Here is a 22,637-nt window from a genome sequence, read left to right on the forward strand (position 1 = left end):
CTTACTTGTGTATGGCACTGACTAGTCAGGGACGACAATGGTCGCGCATCACTGACCTAAGAGTCGAAAACGGCATAAGCGTCATGAATGCAGGGCTGATAAAAGATTAGATCTAATCGATATCAGTGAGCATTGATGCTGGACCGACCCTAAGGTCGATGAAAATTATAAGCGCTTGACTAGTCTAGGACTAGTTACTCAGAGCCAGGGCCAAAGACCTAGGTGACGGTTTGTCGCGTGGCTAGGGAGCGGAATCCCATTGTTGTGACCCTATGGTCATGCGATAGGTTATATTAATGACTAGTTCATCAAACACCTATCTTGATAAGCTAGTGAAAGGATCACTTATTTGCAAAGCCTCGGTGACCCTATCGTCACATGGCTAAAGGGAATGGAACCCACCTTAGTGACTTGTACAACTGTCACTCTTTTACTCAGGGCTATAAGCCCGGTATGGTAACCAGAACCACCAGTGTTAAATCACTTATCTAATTAGGATTGACTTGATAGTCATCTACTCAGGAGGGCAGGATTCTTTATCCTAGATACCCATCATTACGTGAAATTATTTGCTTGCTTGAATAGGGCTATATTTGCTAGGTGTGTGCCTTATGATTTGATGCATTCTATTACTATTCATGAGCATATTGAGTTTTCTTGCTGGGCTTCGGCTCACGGGTGCTATGTGGTGCAGGTAAAGGCAAAAGAAAGCTGGACCATCCTTGAGTTGGAGAGCATAGGTGACGATGTGTACATATGCAGCTGCTCGACCACCACGGTCGAGGTTTGAAGAGGAACTAGGGTTAAACCCTGTTTTGCTGCTTAGATCGGCTGGTTGTAAATATTTTCTTGTAATAGACCTTTAAATTATATTTTTGGGATCCCAATGTACACAGTAAATGTTCTAATGAAACATTATATCTTAGCCAACATTTTTAATCCCTAAACCACTAATCATATTTAGTTACACGATTTTGGCCAAATGACTCGATTAGCGAGTTTACCACTGTTTATAAGGCACAACGTAATGGTCCCTGGAGTTTAGGGCGTTACACATACCAATAGTAGAGTGGTAGCTATTGTTATAAGAGAATTCTATTAGAGGTAAATATCGACTCCAATAACCTGAAAAAATCGAATGCACAAGATCTCAACATGTCCTCCAAAATCTGTACTATTCGCTTCGATTGGCCATCAGTTTGAGGATGGAAGGTCGTACTAAGTTTAAGCCTCGTCTCCATAGCTTGCTATAAACTCTTCCAAAACTTCGAAGTGAACACAAATCCTCTATCAGAGATTAAGATTTGGGGGCCAAATTATAGATTATATATTATAGTTGTAACGTCCCAAATTACCTAATAAGGCTTAGGGCTTTGATTAGGGGGCCAGGATGGAAATTTATGGGACTATATGCTTATATGAGATATATGTGTATGTAATTATGTGATTATGTGAGTCATATGATAATATGAAAAGATATGCATGTTTACGTGTATTAAATATGCATGTGGGCTTGTTTCTTATTACAAGGGAAATTTTCGTACTTTGGCTCGTTATGGGCAAGATTGTATATATGTGCATATATTTGATATATTTGAGAGAGCACATTATTATTTGGGTTTATTTGGGTTACTCGGCACGAGACGATCCTAGGGAGCAAGTTAGCGGGAAAGTCACAACGGGACTCAATACCCGACTCTAGGCGAGTCAAGGGGTATTTTGGGTAACTAGTGCATTACCGAGTTATCGGATAATAAGAATAAATATTTGAGGATATACTTGGAGTCCGTGAGAATAGGAGGGGATACCAGGGACTTTGACCATTTTTCCCTCGAGGACGTTTTTGGTACCCCGAGCCTCGTGATTAGCTTAAGTTACTTGAGCCTTAAGAAAACAAAATAGAAACACTAAAACACTCTTTCTTGCAAACACCAGCCGACTCTCTCTCTCTCTCTCTCTCCCTCATTCTCTCTCAACTTTTTAAGTGAGTTCTTGAGGAAACTGTGGAGAATATTTGGCTGAAGCTTGGGAATTTGAAGGCTTGGCTCTAGAATTGGATTAGCTATAGCCAGGGGACTTAAATCACAGCTGAGGTAAAGTTCTAACCTCTGCTTTAGTTGAATTCGGTTAAGGTTCCTTAGTGTTCTTGAGGTGTTCTTGAGCTTTGATGCTCAAGTGTTGGATTGTGAGTTTTGATAGGTTTTTTTTAATCAAGTTTAAGTTGGGTTTTGATGCTGGTAATGTTTTAATGCTGCATGAAAGTACGGCTAGAAGAGATTTTAGGAGGCCAGGACTTCCATTTAAAGGATTTTGTAGGGGCAAAGGCCCTAGTGACCAATAGAGAAAGACGCTAGATACATTTTCCGCTCTAGGGCTAGAAAGGAGGCAATAGAGCGTACTGATAGGCTGCCAAGGTGGCGGTGAGACCTGGAGAGTTTTTCCCAGAGTGTACTCGGTGTAGGAAGTGTCATATTGGGGAATGTCGGGCGAAGACTTGCTTCGTCTATGGAACATTGGGACACTTCAGGAAAGATTTCCCAAGAATAAATAAAGAAGAACCAAGGAAGGTGGACAGCTTGACGCCAGCTCGAGTGTTCACCCTGACTCAGGCAGAGGTCGAGGCTAGTCCCTCGGTGGTTACATGTCAGCTTTCTAGGGCTGGGACCCTTTATAATATTTTGATTGGTTCCGGGGTACACATTCCCTTGTATCTAGTAGGGTGATTGATAGGTTGTGTAGACCATGGGGATATTATGCAGTGGATTTTGGAACTTTGTTGCGTACTGGGGAGTTAGTGGTTTCCAGGAGATGGGTCAGGTCATTACTAGTGGTAGTGGATGGTAGAGAGTTATCAGTTGACTTGATAGATTTAGTTATGACTGACTATGATATGACCTTGGGTACAAATTGGTTAGCCAAGCATGGGGCAACGATAGGTTGCAAGAAGAAGATGATAACCTTTTAGCTTAAGGGTGAGAACCCCTTTGTATTTTTTTGGCAGTGTGCATGGACCCCATTTACCTATGATATATGTACTTAGAGCTAGATACTTGTTGCAAAGAGGATGCATAAGAGTCCTAGCTAGTGTTGTGGATATCATTTAGGTCGTGCCAGTGGGACCATGACAGACTGGATTAGTCGTTGAGTTTCTAGATGTGTTTCCAGAGGATTTTCCAAGGCAACCTCTACACAGGGAGATAGGGTTTGTTATTAAATCGGTATCTAGGATGGAACCAGTGTCTAGGGCACCATATTGAAATGCTCCAGCAGATCTGAAGGAATTAACGATTCAGTTACAGGGTAAGATGGTATTCTCCAAGAAAGATCTTCGATTTAGTTATGACCAGCTAAGGATCAGGGAGATGGACATACCAAAGACTAATTTTGTATCTAATATGGGTATTATGAGTTCTTAATTATGTCATTTGGATTGACTAATGCCCCGACAACACTTATGGATTTGATGAACAGGGTTCAAGGAATCTGTAAATCGATTTATGATCGTCTCTATCGACGATATTTTAGTATACTCTCAGTTAAAGATTGACCAAGGCCAAGGAACGCGTCAGAGATCATGAGTTTCCTTGGGTTGTTAGGGTATTACGTGTGTTAGTGGAATGATTCTCAAGGATGGTTACCTCATTGACAAAACCGACACGCAAAAATCTGAAGTTTGTGTGGTCAAATAAGTGTGAGAACAAGTTCTAAGAACTAAAATGGGTGATTGCCTACACATCACATCAGTTGAAGAATATGACTAGAGCTGGAATAGAGTTACTAGTGGGCCAGTTGGCCAACGTTATGCTTTATTTTACTCTCTTAGAGAGGAACAAAGGAAAACGATTGAGTAACCCACAGATGGGAAAGATTTGAGGGGATGTCCTAGCTCGAATAGCTAAGGACTATACAGTAGCGGGCATGAGTTTATTAAGGTATAAGGATTAGATTTGTATTCCGATGGATGTTGGGATTATGTAAAGCCCTGGGTAGCCAAGACCGTTACACTGTGTATTTATAAAGGTGCGGGACTTGCTAATCAAGTCATTTAGTTAAAAACGTGTCACTAACATCACTAAAGAACTAGGGTTAAAAGGTTTTTGGTCATAAAATATACATTTCATATAATTAAACGTTTTACACAAGGGATCCCAAAAGAAACCATGTTTGAAAGCCAGTTTACAAAATTCCCAAAGTTCAAACAACCGCTAGCCACTCTAAGGGAAAAACAGACATTCATGGTCCTTCTGTTCCTGTCTCCTCCTCAACTGTGGTGGCTGAGCAACTAACCATGTACATTCTGCCTTCAGAGCTCTCCGATTCAGGGCTGATCAAGCTTGCACTTGCCTTTACCTGCACCACATAGCACCTATGAGCCAAGGCCCAGCAAGAAAATATAACATTATAGTACAAACAATGATAACAATAGAATAATCCTTAAATCATGTTCATACACTTAGCATACCACATTAATCATATAGTCCATAGACATAACCAGAGAATCAACAAATCAACACTCAGCTATTCAACATAACAAATTCATCAATCCATAAAAACAATCAAGTCACATGATAATCAGGGTCGACGCCCTCTGTTTACTCCACTGACTCTGGTCCACTTAAACCGAGCTTAGTGCACAATAAGCTGTCCTCAGCTACCAGTGGCTGAGCCGCACCCTGTGCGCTAATGTAAACTCTGGCACTCTTAGGCTGTTTGTTTATTATTTGCATGGTATAATACCATCCTTCAACAAGCATACAAGATAGGGATCCCTTAGTCCCGTTATCAATTCACAACCGGGTGCAGTTTTCTTACCTTTAATTTCCAAACGCTCCGATTATGAGAGATGCCCCTTGAGCACAATCTGTTTCACGAGCCCTAGCTTTTACCTAGTCACAACCAAGATAAGGGATTCCATTAATATTCGTATTAAGATTTTTGGATGAAGTTCTAGCTTCCGGGACATCGAATTCCACCAAACACGGTGGTGGAATTGATCTCGAGCACCCTAGGTTAGGTTCCCGCGCTTAAAACTTCCAAAAGGCCAAAAATACCCTTAAGGGCCGTGGCCCTTGAGACCCATGTCGCAGCTCGCCCCTTGAAACAGAGGCTAGGCCTCCCTGAACACAGACATGCACCGCGGCCCCGCCCCTGTGGCGCCGCAACACTCCCTTACCTCAGAGCCTTCCTGGCTCTTCCTTGCTCCGTAAGGCCACGACACTCTAGAACAGAGTCGCAGCCCAGCCCCTCAAACCCAAAAAATCCACCATTTTTGACATTCAAACCTCTCTCAAAACCACTCAAATCCATCCTAATTCCATAACTCAATTATCACAAAACTTCTAACATGATTCCAGCAACATAATCCAGCAAAAACCTAGCCTAGAAACTCATCAAAATCCCACTTCAATCTCTGAAACCCAAAAATTCAAAAACACTAAAACCAGCCAAGAAAACACCACAATTCAAACATTAAATTATAAATTCGAGCTTACCTTCACTGCAGAACCAATTCTCTAAGCAATTTCTGAGCTAACTCCCAAGTTCCTAGCTTCGATTCAGTCTTCAATTTCAAAACCCAAAACTCTCTTAGAACTCAACCAAAATCATAGAATTATAATGACCAAAAATCTAATTCAACTCTTACCTCAGTCCTGGTTGAATCCCTTAGCTAAAACTGAGCTAATCCATCAAAACTTCATCTCAAATCACAGAGTTTCCAGCTTAATTCTCTTAGTTTTCAGAAGCTCCCTTGAGAAAGATAAGAGAAGGAAGAAGAGGAAAGGAAAGTCGGTTTGGGTTTCTTCTACTGCTTTCTAAGCTTTACCTAGTCTCACTTTAGTTAATTAAGTCAATCCCGAGGCTCGGGGTACCAAAAACGTCCCTGAGGGAAAAATGGTAAAATTCCCCAATATTCCCACTTAAGCTTCATAACCTCAAATATATCTCCAATTATTTATTTTCATGACCCGATAACCCAAATAATCATCTAATATTCGAAATACCCCTTGACTTGCCCCAAGTCAAATATTAGGTCCCGTTGTGACTTTCCTGCTAACTAGCTCCCTAGGATTGCCTCAAGTCGCATGCTGCAGACTTACCCACATAATAGTGTGGTCCTCACAATTATAACATATAATCACATTTACGCCCTTAACGGGATAAAATTACAAATATACCCCTTTAAGCTAAACGGGGCCTACATGCATACTAATACTCGTAGACATACATTACATATATATTCATATAACCATACAAGCATTCTTATCATAGAATCATGCATTAAACTAATAAATTCACACACAAACCAATTATGCCCTCCCGGCACACTAATCAAGGTCCTTAAGCCATATTAGTGATTTTGGGTCGTTACAGATTAGATGGTAGATTCTGAATGAATCTCATGCTATTCCTTTTTCTCTACATCCAGGCACCATAAAGATGTACCAGGATCTGAAAATTTTATAATGGTTGCCTGGGATGAAGAGGGACATAACTGAGTACGTGGCAAAGTGTCTGACCTGTTAGCAGGTCAAGGAAGAGTATTAGAAACTACCAGGGATACTATAGCCTTTAGGTATCCCAGAGTGGAAATGGAAAGACATTACGACAGATTTTGTGGTGGGATTTCCCAGGATAGTGGGCCAACATGATTCAGTTTGGGTCATCATAGATTGGTATACGAAGTCAACTCAATTTTTACCAGTAAGGATGAGTAATACAGTTGGTCAGTCTAAGAGGACTATCTAGATACTGAAGGACATTCTGAGAGCATGTGTATTGGGCTTTGAATGGTCTCGGAGTAAATATTTTCCTATGATAGAATTTTTCATATAATTATAGCTACCAGTCGGCTATTGGAGTAGCACCTTGTGAGATGTTGTATGGTAGGAAATGCAGATCGCCCATTCATTGGGATAAGATGGGTGAGAGGAGATATTTGGGTCCCGAGATAGCTCACTTCTCGGAGTATACAGGAAATTTATGATCATTCAAAATGTAGGAGCGTGGAGTTCCAAGTGGGAGACTATGTCTTCCTTAGAATCTCACTAGGGAAAGGGGTGAGGGAATTTGAGGAAAAAGGGCAAGTTGAGCCCTAGGTTTGTGGGACCATTTGAGATCTTGGAGAGGATCGGTCAAGTGGCCTATAGGTTAGCCTTACCCCCTGCACTATCTGGTGTGCACAACATATTCCATATTTCTATGATGAGGAAGTATGTATCAGATGGGACTCATGTATTGAAATATGAGGATTTGGAACTGGAGGCAGATTTGTCCTACGAGGAACAACTAGTTCAGATTTTAGACACAAAGGACAAGGTCTTAAGGAACAAGACTATATCTTTAGTTAAGGTATTATGGATGAATAACAAGGTCGAGGGAGTGACCTGGGAGCTAGAGACATATAGGCAGAATTAGTATCTCGAGTTGTTCAGGTAAAATTTCGAGGACAAAATTTCTGTAAGGAGGGGATAGTTGTAACGTCCCAAATTACCTAATATGCTTTTAAGGGCCTTGATTAGGGGGCCAGGATGGAAATTTATGGGATTATATGCTTGTATGAGATATATTTGTGTGTAATTATGTGATTATGTGAGTTATATGATAATATGTGAGTTATGTGATTGTGTGCAATTTTCATAATTTGGGCCACTATGGGCATAATTGTATATATGTGCATATATGTGACATATGTGAGAGACCGCATTATTATGTGGGTTTATTTGGGTTACTTGGCACGAGACGATCCTAGGGAGCAAGTTAGTGGGAAAGTCACAACGGGACTCAATACCCGATTCGGGACGAGTCAAGGGGTATTTTGGGTAACTAGTACGTTACTGAGTTATCAGGTAACGGGAATAGATATTTGAGGATTTACTTGGAGTCAGTGAGAATAGGAGGGGATACCAAGGACTTTAACCATTTTGCCCTCAGGGACGTTTTTGGTACCCCTAGCTCTCAAGATTAGCTTAAGTTACTTGAGCCTTAAGAAAACAAAACACAAACACTCTCTTTTGCCAACACCAACCGTCTCTCTCTCTCTCTCTCTCTTCCTCATTCTCTCTCAACTTTGTAAGTGAATTATTGAGGAAACTAAGTAGAATTTTTCACTGAAGCTTGGGGAACTTAAGGCTTGGCTCTAGAACAGGATTACCTACAGCTAGGGGGATTTAAATCATAGCAGAGGTAAAGTTCTAAACTCTGTTTTAGTTGAATTATGTTAAGGTTCCTTAGTGTTCTTGAGGTGTTCTTAACCTTTGTGGCTCAAGTGTTGGATTGTGAGTTTTGATAGATTTTTTTAATCAAGTTTAAGTTGGGTTTTGATGTTGGTAATGTCTTGATAATGTTTGGGGCATTTTTGGGAACTGATTGGGTTGATTTTTGGTAAGGTTTTGGCTGAGAAAAAATAGGGAATTCTGGGTTCGTAGGGTCTGGTCGCGGCCCTGTTCTTGGGGTGCCAAGACCCTCTTAAACCCAAAGGTTAGGGGCGGTTTTGTCTGGGTAGGCGCGTCGCGGGCCTTAGGGGCAAGTTGCGACCTACCTAGGTTTTTTGGCCACCTTAGGTTTTGAGTGCAGGAACTCAACCCAAGGGCTTGGGATTGATCCTACTACCCATTTTAGTAGAATTCGACGCCTCAGAGGCTAGGACTCGGTCCAGAAGCCATTATTTTCGTGTTATTGATGGGATCCTATATTATGGTTACGATTAGGTTATCACTAGGGTCTCAAAACTGAGATAATGCTCAAGGGTTGTTCTTATTATTACGCTATACTCGGACCTAAGTTAAGAAAACTGCACTCGGACTGCGTTTAAGGCTCGTTCCGAATATAGTGTAGAATTAATGTTATGTTGAGAATGTTTTATTAAACATATTGGAAGTGTTATGTCTACCTATGTTATGTAATATTTTTTATATGTATATCTGATTGGGGAAGCTCAGGTTATAAGCTGAAGGTTTATCTATGTTATCTAATGAAGGGCTTGGCTAAATAGTTAAGGGTATAGTCTATTTAATGACTTGACTTATCAGTCGAGGGATTAAGACTGAAATTATTAGTCGGGGATTAAGACTCAACTTATCAGTCAAAGGTTAAGACTCGACTTATCATTCGATGGTTAAGACTTGACTTATTAGTTGAAGGTTAAGACTCGATTTATCAGTCGACGGTTAAGACTCGACTTATCAGTCGAAGGTTAAGACTCTACTTATCAGTCGACGGTTAAGACTTGACTTATTAGTCGACGCTTAAGACTCGACTTATTTGTCGAAGGTTAAGACTCGACTTATCAGTCGAAGGTTAAGACTTGACTTATCAGTTGATGGTTAAGACTCGACTTATCAGTCGATGGTTAAGACTTGACTTATTAGTCGATGGATAAGACTCGACTTACCAGTCGAGGGTTAAAGACACGACTAATTAGTTGAAGATTGAAAGACTCAACTTATTAGTTAAGGGTTAGAGGACTCAGCTTATGAGTCGAGAGTTAAAGGCTCGGCTTAGAAGTTGAGGGCGGTAATAGTGTGCCGAACACTGGCCTATAGGGTTAAGTTGACCCAGAAGTGAGATACACACTTGAAATCCCCTAGGGTTGTCTAGAATGTGAAACATTAGACTCACTTGGCCAGCTCAAAGACTGGTTATGTGAGGGATGGGCATTAATGTGACAGTCAGAATCCCATGATCCGTAAGGGGAAAGACCAGGAAAAGATGTGCAATCCCACATCACATGGGGAAGGTCAAGTGTGATGATTCTAAGACTTTGTAGGTATGGGACTACATAATTGAAGAGGACTTAAATGAATTGATGGGTACAACCTATTCCAACAAGATGCATCTTCTTTTCGGTAGTCCATCACTTAAGAACTCCAAAGTTAAGCGTGCTTGACCTGGAGTAATCTCAAGATGGGTGACCCCCTGGGAAGTTTTCCCAGGAAGCGTGTGAGTGAGGACAAAGCACGTTGGAAAGACTCGTGTTGGTTTGTAGGGCCAGTCGTCATTCCAGGAAGCAACCATAGTGACGTGGGATATTACAGATGGTATCAGAGCCTTGACTCAGGCGGAAGTGTGGCCGACAGGGACGTCGGGCCCGTAAGGGGGGTGATAGTGACAGTCAGAAACCTATGATCCGTAAGAGGAAAGACCAGGTAAAAGTTGTGCAATCCCACACCGCCTGGGGAAGGTCAAGTGTGATGATTCTAAGACTGTGTAGGTATGGGACTACACAGTTGAAGATGGCTTAAATGGACTGATGGGTACAACCTATGCCAACAAGATGCATATTCTTTTCGGTAGCCCATCACTTAAGAACTACAAAGTTAAACGTGCTTGACCTGGAGCAATCTCAAGATGTATGACCTCCTAGGAAGTTTTCCCATGAAGCGTGCGAGTGAGGACAAAGCACGCTAGAAAGACTCGTGTTGGTTTTTAGGGCCAGTCGTCATTCCACACTCTAGTTCATTGGTTTTATGTTATTTTCTTTCTCATAGTCTTCTACTCAGTCTTCTAACCTCATTCTTATTTTGGTTAGGAAATCTAAGAACTTGCTCATAAGTTTTTGGTAAGTATGTTTCTCAAAGGTTTAGTCATTCCATTCTTTCCATTCTTTTCATTACTTTTTCTTCAATCTACTCACCATGTTAATACATGGTTTTAGGAGTGTTCCAAAAGTCCCAACGCTGTCCTCTTATCCCGGTAACTTTGGTAAGGAAAATAGGATAGAATCTATATGTTTTATGCTTATGTTATCTTATGTTATGAATATGTATGTTTGTAGGCTTGGGCATATGACCCATATGACTAACAAGACCCCAAATAGATTATGGGCATATGACCTACTTAGCTAGTAGGACCCCACTAATCTCATGGGCATATGACTTGTTTAGTCTATGGGACCCCAAGTAATAATGGTCATTATAGTATGTGTATGTAATAAGTGTTATGTTATGTCTTTATGTTTATTATGAAATTTATGTATATGAAGTATGTGTTAGATTTTCCTTGCTGGGCATTAGGCTCATTCCTTTTTGTTTAAATGTGCAGGAAAATAGCTATTAGTGGCGATAAGGTTCGTGGATGCTTGGAGATTGTGTATCGATGGTGAATGGATTCAAGGAGTCGAGAGTTCGATTTCGAGGATGTAGTCTTTTATTTATGGGTTTATGTGTAATTTTTTCGCACTTTCTATGTAACTCCTTTATTTTAAATTATGTTTTGTTTTTAAGACAATGGGATCCCATATCCTTCTTGATATTTTTGTAAGAAACTCTTATTTTTACAAGTTACCTAATAAAATTATGGTATTTTCGTAATGTAAGCTTTATTAAGGATTTGTATGCATAGTTTCATTAATGGTCCAAAAGTCTAGAGTAGTTGGGTCATTACAACCACTACCCCTGAAACCACTCTCCTGCTAATGTATTCATGTACCATCTGGTCTCCTGGACCACCATGTATCAGGGGCCATTAGAGCCCACTATAAAAGTAATCTCACTTCCACTTGGAAAGGGGTTGGAAAATTCATTGTATGCAGAGGCTATTGAGAAATATACAAAGACTTGCTCCATTGTTGATCTGTGTTTACTTTTCCTTAAAGTTTATTCTAAGTTCTTATATAAGCATCACCTGACTTATCTTTGAGTTTTCCAATCTAATTTCGTTGACGAGATTTCACCGTCAACAGTACCCATGGCTTGCTGTAAGCTTCCCCAAAATCTCGATGTAAACACCGATCCTCTATCGGATACTATTGTTTAGGGATTCCATGCAACCGTACTATTTCTTGGCCATAAAAGTCTGCGTATTGATCTATTGTGTATAAAGTCTTAACAGGCAGGAAATGAGCTAACTTGGTTAGTCTATCTATTACTACCCAAGCTAAATCATTATGCTTACTTTTTCATGGCAAACCCATCACGAAATCCATGGCTATATCGTCCCATTTCCATTCTGGTATGCTAAGTGGTTGCAATAAGCCTGTAGGTCGTTGATGTTCTGCTTTCACTTGCTGGCATACTAAACATGTAGAGTCCAAGAACTTTACTTAGCTAGTTAGATAATAGTATAATAGTAATAGTAGTAGTATTTTTATGACTGTAGACTTTGGTTCAGACCGGGATTTATTTGGACACTCATAGTAACACTTGTAGATTTTCTAAGTTTAACCTATAGTTTAAGAATATTAATTTTAACCTAAGGTCTGATTAATATGACTGATATTGGTGGTGATAAATATTATATTATAAGGTTTAGATAGACCCAATAAGAAAGTAACACTTGTCATGTGTATGTTTAATGATAATTAAGTATTTTTGAGGAATAAGTTTATTAAGAGTAATATTTGAATATCCTAGGGTCTATCAGCAGCTTTGAAAATGTTAGGGGACTTAGTCAAGGCTGTTTACTCAATTCAAATTAAGCTAAAATTGTGTAGTTTCGTGTTTAAATATTCAGCGTATGCCGATATATCGCAGCTATAGGGGGCGATATATCGCAGTACGGGGATATGAAAAACACAAAACTTCGCATGATTGCCTCGGGCATGCTGGCCCAGGCGATATATCGCCTACAGGGGGTGATATATCGCCTCCTTCAGTGCATTTTAAAAGTTTTTGAAAATGTTCTCAATTCAAATCTTTAACCTCTTGATAAGTCCAACATCTTTCTGAACGAGTCTTCAGCCTCTGTTGAACGGTAATTCAAATATTTTTCACTTAAAAAGCCATTATTTTTATTCAAGTTAAATGAAGATCTTTTAATCCTTAAACACTATAAATAGGACCTAGTACCCAACCATTTATTCATTCATCAAGCTAAGTTCAGAGGCTGCAAGTTGCTAGGTTATTGTGAGAGTGTAAACACTTGGGTAGGGGATTATAAGCTTGATCATTATAAGCTTACCAAACACTTGGGAAGTAAGGTTTATAGCATATTTCGGTTCAAGGTTTAGATTGGTCATAGAAGCATTCAAGGTATTCCAAACGCTAGTTCATTTGGTATTATTTCTCTTTAAGTTCTTATAGTTTTCTATTCAACATCCTAACTCTATTCTTTATTCTTAGTTAGGAAATCTAAAATCTTGCACATAAGATTCTTGGTAAGTGTATTTTGATGGTATAGTTCTTTCATCACTTTCATCTCATTCTCTTTAGTATACTCACCCTTCCATTTATGGTTTTTAGGAGTGTTCCAAAGTCCCAAAACTGTTCTCATATCCCGGTATTATTGGTAAGGAAAATAGGATAGGATTTATGTGTTATATGATTTATATGTTATGATAAATGTTATCTTATGATTATGTGTTATGTAATATGTATAATTGTAGACTTGGGCATATGACCCATACAACTAACAAGCCCCAATAAATTATGGGCATATGACTTGCTTAGCTAGCAAGCCCCACTAATCTAATGGGCATATGACTTGTTTAGTTTATGGGACCCCAAGTAATAATGTCCATTATAGTATGTATGTGACATATGTGTTATGATATGTTTTATGTTACATTATGAAATTTATGTATATGGTTTATGTGTTAGATTTTCCTTGCTGGGCATTAGGCTCACTCCTTTTATGTTTATATGTGCAGGAAAATAGCTTGATGGCGGGAAAGGTTCTTGGTAGTTTTGGCATGTGTATTGAGGCGGAATGGAATCGAAGGACCGAGAGTTCGATTCGAGGATGAATTTTCTTTACTTATGGTTTTATGTGTATTTTTCTGCACTTTATTATGTAATCCCTTTTAATTAAAATTATGTTATGTTTTGATTTTAAAACAATGGGATCCCATATCCTACTTTAAATTTTATGTAAGTTTAACATTTATTTTTTACAAGTTTTTAATAAAGTTATGATCATTTCACTTGTAAGTTTTATTAAGGATTAGTGTCTATGGATAGTTTTCGTTAATGGTCCAATATATTGAGAACAATCATAACATATCATCATCATCTAACATAAAAGTTTTTCACTATGTACAATCATAAAAGAAAACTAATAATAAATAAAATAAATAAAGAAACTAATCTATTCTAAAAATCGGGATCTTCTACATCTGATCCTTCATCTAACATATCATCATCTATTTCTTCATAGTCATCATTATCTTGAGCCTCAAAATGCCCTCGAGGAAGATTCGTAAAAATTCTATGTTTTTGCACATTTGTGAGTTGGAACTCCATCTTAGAGGTGAATTTAAGTATGAGAAAGTAATATCTCATAGCTACCAGTAATTCATCCTCATCATCTATCGTCTCCCATATGTCTTCTAAGGCTGCAATTACAGTAGGATAATCTTTAAAAAGTCTAATCACTAAAACATATTGCTCCGTAGCTCTCATCATGATTTGCTTAGTTTCTTGGAGGTGACCTATCTCCCTGTGGAATAAAAGTAATCTTCGAGTGATTCTTTCTAGCACTCCTACGGTGTTTCTTGGCTCTATAATTCTTTTCAAGGCCGTAATGGCTCGGATATCCTTATAAGTTAATGCTCCATTCATTCTTAACTGAAAACATAAGGCTAAAACGTTAGCTATACATATAAACATAATAACTATAACATAAACACTTACTTGGCGGTTAGATTCGGAGCTTGAGCGTGTGTATCAAGGAAAACTTCATGAGAATGAACCTTTGCTCTGATACCAACTGTAATGACCCAACTAATTCTAAGATTTTGGACCATTAAAACTACTTATACATAAGTACTACTTTTGAGAAAGCATTCATAAGAAATATTCACAACTTTATTAAAAACCTCAATGTAATTATTGAAATACATAAATGAATGGTATGGGATTCCATTGTTTGAAAATAAAACATAACTTTAAACTTTAAAGGAAATTGTTTGCAAACTAAGTGCGGAAAATACATAGCAACATAATAAAAAGACTGAAAATAATGTCGTCCTCAAATCGTTCACGCAGTCCATCGAATCCATTCTTCCTCAATACACAGGCCAAGCTACCATGAATCCTTCCGCCTCCATATCTATTTTCCTGCATACATAAAAATAAAGGAATGAGCCTAATGCACAGCAAGGAAAATCTACTAATAACATAAAACATATACATAAACTATATCAAAAACATATACTATAAACATATGTCATACACTACAATGGCCATTATACTACTTAGGGCTTGTTAACTAAACAAGTCATATGCCCAATAGATTGGTGGGGCTTGCTAGACAAGCAAGTCATATGCCCATAATTTACTGGGGCTTGTTAGCTATACAAGCCATATGCCCAAATTCTATAAACATACTATACATAATGTAAACATAATATAACATAACATAACATAACATAACATAACATAACATAACATAAACATAACATAAACATAACATATCATATAAACATATATAATTCTATCCTATTTTCCTTACCAAAACTGGGATTTATGAGAACAAGGACGGGATTTGGAACACTCCTAAAACCAACAATAAGAATGTGAGTATTTCTAAAGAAAGAGATGATCAAGAAATGAACTAAACCACCAAGATAAAACTTACCAAAAAGAAACATTAAGTTCAAAGAACTTAAATACCTAACCAAGAATTGAAAACCATGAGTTTGGATCTGAATGAAAACTAAAGAATTAAACTGAAACGAACTTAAGATTAGGAATACATTTGAATTCACTAGAACCGAACTACACCTCGATATTGAAAAACACACTATTTATCTTACTTCCCAAGTGTTTATAAATCTTAAGATGATAAAGCTTATACCCCAACCCAAGTGTTTATCACTCTATAGTAACCCTAGCAGCTTGAAGGTTCTAAACACAGCTTAAAGAATGAGAGAAATGGTTGGGTACTAGGTCCTATTTATAGAGTTCAAGGAGTGAACTACCTCCTTTTAGCTTGAATAAAAATAATGAGTATTAATTGAAAAATATTTGAATATTCATTCAGCAGAGGCTTAAGACTCGGTCAAAACGTTTAGAGGCTAGTCAAGAGGTTAAGGAATGAATTGAGCTCAGTTTCAAAAAAGTTTGAAAATATAGCCCTAGGGCCGATATATCGCCCATTATAGGCGATATATCACCTGGGCTTATGCCCCGAGTGCTCGTCGATTCATTTGTGTGAAGTTCACGTGTTTTTCGTATTCCCTGTGTGGCGATACATCGGCTCCTAGGCTGCGATATATCGGCATACATGAATATATTAAACACGTAATTGCACATTTTCAGCATAATTAAATTGATTATTCAGGTTTGACTGAGTAATACGAGATTCCAACAAGTTCTGGAAGGGTCTAGGGCTTCTAGAAACTTCTATTTTTGAATTATCCACTTAAAATGCTTAAATCCTCAAATAAACAAGATTGTGAAAAATGTCACGCTCTTAATGGTCTTGGAATGTTCTATAGTTTTCTAGAACTTTCTTTTATTTAAACTGTAGTTAAATCCTTAAATAAACATGCACACGACAAGTGTCATGATCTTATTAATTCTATCTAAACCTTATAGTATAATAAATAACATCTTTATAATCAGCTATATTAATCAAACCTTGTGTTATAACTAATATTCTTAAACTATAGGTTAAACTTATAAAATCTGTAAGTCCCGTCTTGAACCAATATCCACAGTAAAAAAACATACTATAACTACTACTAGCTATTACTACTACTACTACCTAACTAGCTAAGTAAAATTCTGGGACTCTACAATTCTCCCATACTATTAATCTTAAATATAACCAAGAACCAATGACATCGCACCTCATCATTAACAGGAACAAAACTATGTCAATTTTAAAACATTATCAACTTAACACAGACACCAACTTATCTTAACCAATATTTACAAAAACAAACAAAATTAATTTAATAAATATATATAAATACAAGTACCTCTCTCACAAAAGCAAAATCACCCATAAAAAATTACTGCAGAACATTGCTCCCCCGACCAAGGTTTAGTCTCTTACTTCCCATAGATTTGAACTGCAAAATAAATAGGTTTTCATTACTTGTACAAAAAAGGATTAATAAAAAATATATATTTGACGATGCACATATACTCACAGTCATTTGAGTTGTCAAGAACCACGTTGTTTACAATTCTTTACGACACTCTTTCAATGTTAACAACTTAGATATCACATTCAATACCTATATCACATTAGCAGGTATTTCAACAATGACTGAAATAAAAATTTAACAAAAAAGTGTCTAGTTTAAATTCAACTCTCTGATAAATGTAAAATGTTTAAAGAAATGCCTTACCTCACCCTTTAGTAACTCTGAAGGACCCAAACTTCTAAACACATGTCGTTCCAAATAATTCAACTTCGTCTCCACCAACGGCTCACTGAAATCACCATAACAAGAATTCTACAACTTCAATTTTCCAATTCGATAAATAATATAAAATATTCATTACATATTTGATATATATGTCTTCGTAAACATATAACGAGTGTTACCTATCATCACAGCCAGAATCAAATAAATAATTAAATAAAGGCACAATGTCCTAGTCCATCAGATGAACCGAAACTATAAAAGGACCAAGGTTTCATATGGCCCTTCCAATGTTCGCATGAGAAGTAAGCTTCCTGGTTACACTCCTTGAAACACTAGACCCAATATGAAGTGTACCCTTACCCTGTCACACATTCAAAATAATCAAATATAACCAGCTTAAAATTCAAATAAAAAAAAAGTAAGTAAGCATCCTAATAGATACATTTCGTGAGGGGTATCACACACCTTAACTATGTTATCACCAATAATTTGAGAACCACATCTATGGCCTCCGCTTTCCCCTCCAAAAATGATCACACCCTCCCCAACCTGCATACATGACGATAAACAAATGTCCAGTTACAAGTACACATGAATAACAATAAAGTGTTAAACAATTTTCATTTTGAATTATTAAGATATATTCTATCGAGACTGCAACTATGATACTATCTTTAACCAAACATTCTCCTGAAAATCTACATTCCCCAAAATTTCACCAAATTGAGTCTTACTCCCCAATAGATGCTTCCGACCTTTGTGAATACTACAAGAATGGTTGAATGGGTTTCTAGAGTTTCCTAAAATATTATATGCAGCTAACAACTTCATCTCATCCTCACCCCCAAACACTGTTCATATCGATACTACAAAAAAACTCATGAATCGTTATCAGACTTACTACAATGTTCCCTTGTATATCCCTCTATCACAAAATTTGCTTGACTCGTACTTACCTGTTCCGCCTTATATACTTGTCCCAAAACAACTCGGGATGTCATATTCACATTTTCCCCTTCATATTCACATGTTGTCATACATATATGTCCCCATTTATGTACAAGGTATGTCCCCATTTATGTCCTTGTACAAAATCCTACTGGTCTTTTCAATCCCCACCTCCTTCTCCAAAAAAAGTGGCTGGAGATTCTGATACAACACCCCTCACATAATCAAGGGCACTCAACATTATTCCCATTAGTTCCTTAGTGGATACTCTTCGCTCCTCGTCACTCCGATTAATGGCTTCCACAACCATGTTCAGCTTCATATCTTGCGATCTAACTCTCTCCTGCATTTCCTTGCAGTCCTCTTTTAATCTTCACATCTCCTCTGGCAAGCATTTTAATACATCTGAATCCATCCTCGTAACTACAGCCAAATACATATAATATCATATGAAAAAAAAATTACAAAACTGAACTGCAAGTTAAGTGCTTGTAATTTAGTGTATAAAATTCACGAAATTGTAACCATTTACATCACCTTTTATAAAAACACATTTAAAAAATCATAACAAATTTGCAAACTACACCATTTCATTTTCTTCAAAACATCCTTCGCAACAACAATCCCACTATTAAATATTGGCTTTTAACTACCAACTGAATATATTAGTGATTAAAGTTATTTTTTTTAAAAATCACGTAATTGTAACCAATTACCTCATCCTATATAAAGATGCATTTCTACCCTTTTAAAAAAGAAAAGCAAATTTTCAAGTATTATCACAGAAGAGGGACCAAGCTCCACAGGGCGGGATGAAGAATAGGGAAAACCCAACCAGAGTTCTTCTGAATTCACTAACGTCAATCTTCTAAAACCTTAGGGGTTGGGTTTCGTGATTTTTTACCTTGTGTCACTTGAAAAAAAATACAAAAATGAACTATAAGTGCTGGTAATTTTGTATATAAAATTCATGAATTTGTAACCAGTTACATCACCGTATATACATTTCAAAAATCAGAAAAACTTTGAAAACTACACCATTTCATTTTCTTCAAAACATCCTTCGCAACAGCAATCCCACTATTAAATATTGACTTTTAATTACCAAGTGAATATATTAGTGATCAAAGTTATTTTAAAAAAATCACGTAATTGTAACCAGTTCCCCATCCTATATAAGCATGCATTTCTACCCTTTTAAAAAAGAAAAGCAGATTTTCAAGTATTACCACAGAAGAGGGACCAAGCTTGATAGGGCGGGATGAAGAATAGGGATAACCCAACCAGGGTTCTTCTGAATTCACTAAGGTCATTCTTTTAAAACCTTAGGGGTTGGATTTCTTGATTTTTTTACCTTATGTCACTGGAAGATACAGTAATTCCACTCCCACTAGTACACAGAGGCCTATCCGAGTAATACGCAGCAGAAACCCACCCCTCTCCCTACCCTCGCCCCGAAAAACTTTGTCTACTTTCCCTAACAACAATTTCTAAAATTGAAAGAACAAATTTGTTCAATCACCACCCCGATTCATCGTCATTCACACCAATTTCCCTCTCCAAAGGATGCCCACTAACACACCATTACAGTTTCCCTAGCATGGGTGAAAAAGTTTTCATCATCGTTGTCTGCCCATTAAAAAAACTCTCCCATGGCCTCTCCATGTATAGGCGTTGAAAGTTAGGGTTACCCAATCAACATTTTCCACTTATTTTGTCTCCATTTATAGCCCCTTTCTTGTAGGGCATTGAAAACGTGATTTTTTAACCAAATAAAACAAAATACACGTTTATGAAAACAACAAAAATGCATGTAGGTTAGTGGCGTTTTCAACAGATGTATACAATAATTTCCCTAAAAAATTATTAAAAGTGAATAATATTTTAGATATTTCAAAAAAAAAATAGTCAACTAAAAGAATATTGAAAAAAAATATGAACACAGGTACAATACTATATAATGAATTTTTTTTATAAATTGCAAATGCTTTTGGTTTATACTTTGGGGTATTAATTTTTGTTTATCAATATTATGGGTTTTTGTACTTTTTTTTTTTAATGTTTTTTACATTGATCATTTGAATTATAATTTTGTAAATTATATTGTTTACTTCATATTGATCTATGTTATGTTTATTTGGTGGTATTTGAGTTATTTGTAAAAACCTAATATTGGTTGTCTTTTTATTAAATATATTTTTCCAATTTAAATTGTAACTTTTCAAAATTATAACTTGGGTAATTAGTAAATTTTATCTCTTTTTGGTAAGTATGAACTCTATATTAAATGAATTTTATATAGTCAAAGTTTCCTTATTTATTTATGGTAACTTTGTCTATAATAAGCATGACTGGTATAGAATTGATCATTGCATATATTTCTTGATTTTATTTAATTTAAATAGAGAGAATTGAAATATTCTTTGTGCCCAAGTAAGTTAATTTTAAAATGAACCTAGTTTGGGTTTAAGTCCAGGTTCGTTCATTTTTCTGATGCTACAAGATGATTCTCTGTTACATCTAAAATATTCTACAGTAAAGAAAATTGGGAGTTATGTTTAGAAACTTTCTGATTTGGTATGATTGAGATCATGAACGAAATTGACTAGCTTAGGGTTTCCTAAACTCTATAAATATCATACCTAAGCAGCAGCTAATCTCATCTCTTCACCACTCTAACGTTTTATATTTTGAAGAGTTCTTTTATAAGTAAAGAGTAGTATTTGTTCAACTATCTCTTTGTTTATTTGTTTTTCTTTGTGTTGTTTATTCTTAAACAGGTCATAAAACTTGTGAACGTGAAATACAATCTTCGGGAGAAGATTTCCATAAGTCTCACTTCGGGAGGAAGCGAGCACTCATCAAGTTCATAAGGGATTTCGTGTTCTTGGTGTTAAAATCATATTATTAAAGTTGAGTATTTCAAGGATACGGCAAGGATTTAGAGGGAGTCTAAACTTGTATAAGCCAATTGCTTATTGTATTCTTGAGACTTTACTAACTGATTTTATCTCTGGGCATGGCCCCGTGGACTATGTTTTCCGAACCACATAAAAAACTTCTTGTGTCACGTTACTTTTAGTTTATTTATTTTATGTTCGTTTATTCTTATTCATCAACAATCTGTCATGATACATCAGAATATCTGTCTAATCAAACAATTGTATAAATATTCCGCATTTATTAAATTGTTTTATAAATTCAGTTGATAATCTTAAAAAATGGAATTTCATTATTAAAACTACAACTTAATGGTATCAATAGACTTATTATCTCAAAATATGTATATGTGCAATTATTCTCTCAAATACCATTGTAATAAATGTATATCGTTGTCATTTTTTTTTTGTCCTGCAGTTTAATAATAAACATAAGTATTTTTTTGTACATTAATAAAATACACAATTTATTTAAAATTTTATTAATAAAACAATCAACAATTACGTTTATTTAGAAAGTTATATATTTTAATAAACAAATTAGTTTATGTTTGTATTGTACTCGTTAATAATATACTTTTTCTTTTACACTAACTAAAAAAAAAAGAAATTCACATATTTATTTAAGATTTAGAAAAAATACTAAAAATACGGAATCTAGAAAAAATTATAAAAATATAGAGGGGCATAATCGTAAATATATAGTTTTTTTCTGTAAACAAAGTTTACAAATTTGTAATGTTGACGCCGTTTTTTGTCAACTTAAAAAGGAGAGCAATTAAACAAGAATATATCAGAGGAAATGAAAGAAGATGAAAACAGGATCTTTTTTACATGGTTCAGCAGTTAAATCTACCTAGTCCACGAGTCTATGTTATTAACGTTTGAGAATCTTCTGGAAACTTTTCAGATAATAGTTGCCCAGAGTTTTCCCTCAAGATCTCAAGATTTCGGTCCCTTACAAATGGAGTGTTCTTCTCTATTTATAGAGAAGGTTACATAATTCGTTCCCACATATTTCGGGAAGATATTCTGCACATTAAATGATATAATGCCACTTAATGCATTATTTGCTACGTACACGGAAATATCCCATAAAATGTGGGATTAGTTAACAAATTATATAATATCCCTTAAACATAGGGATTTTACAACAATAAATACATTCATATGTAACCGATTAGCTCAGATACGACATCCACTACATCTCCAAGACTATTCGCTTATCAGGAGCTCGTCATTTTACTTCGCCTGAGCTAATAACAAGTAACCATTGACGAAGTCATCGCATTTGAGCTTACACTTCTCGAGCTCGAACCAGCTTGTCTGAAAGCAAAAGATGCATCAGGAAATATATACAAGTGTTGAACCATGGTTGTTGCGAGCTCAGAGCATATTCGAGGCTACACAATCCTCGAGCTTTCGAGGTCGTCATTGATAGCAACACGGTCCGACTGAAGGATCATATGACGATCGTACTTATTTCGAGCTTA

Source organism: Humulus lupulus, chromosome 2, assembly GCF_963169125.1.
Source record: "Humulus lupulus chromosome 2, drHumLupu1.1, whole genome shotgun sequence".
Lineage (NCBI taxonomy): Eukaryota > Viridiplantae > Streptophyta > Magnoliopsida > Rosales > Cannabaceae > Humulus > Humulus lupulus.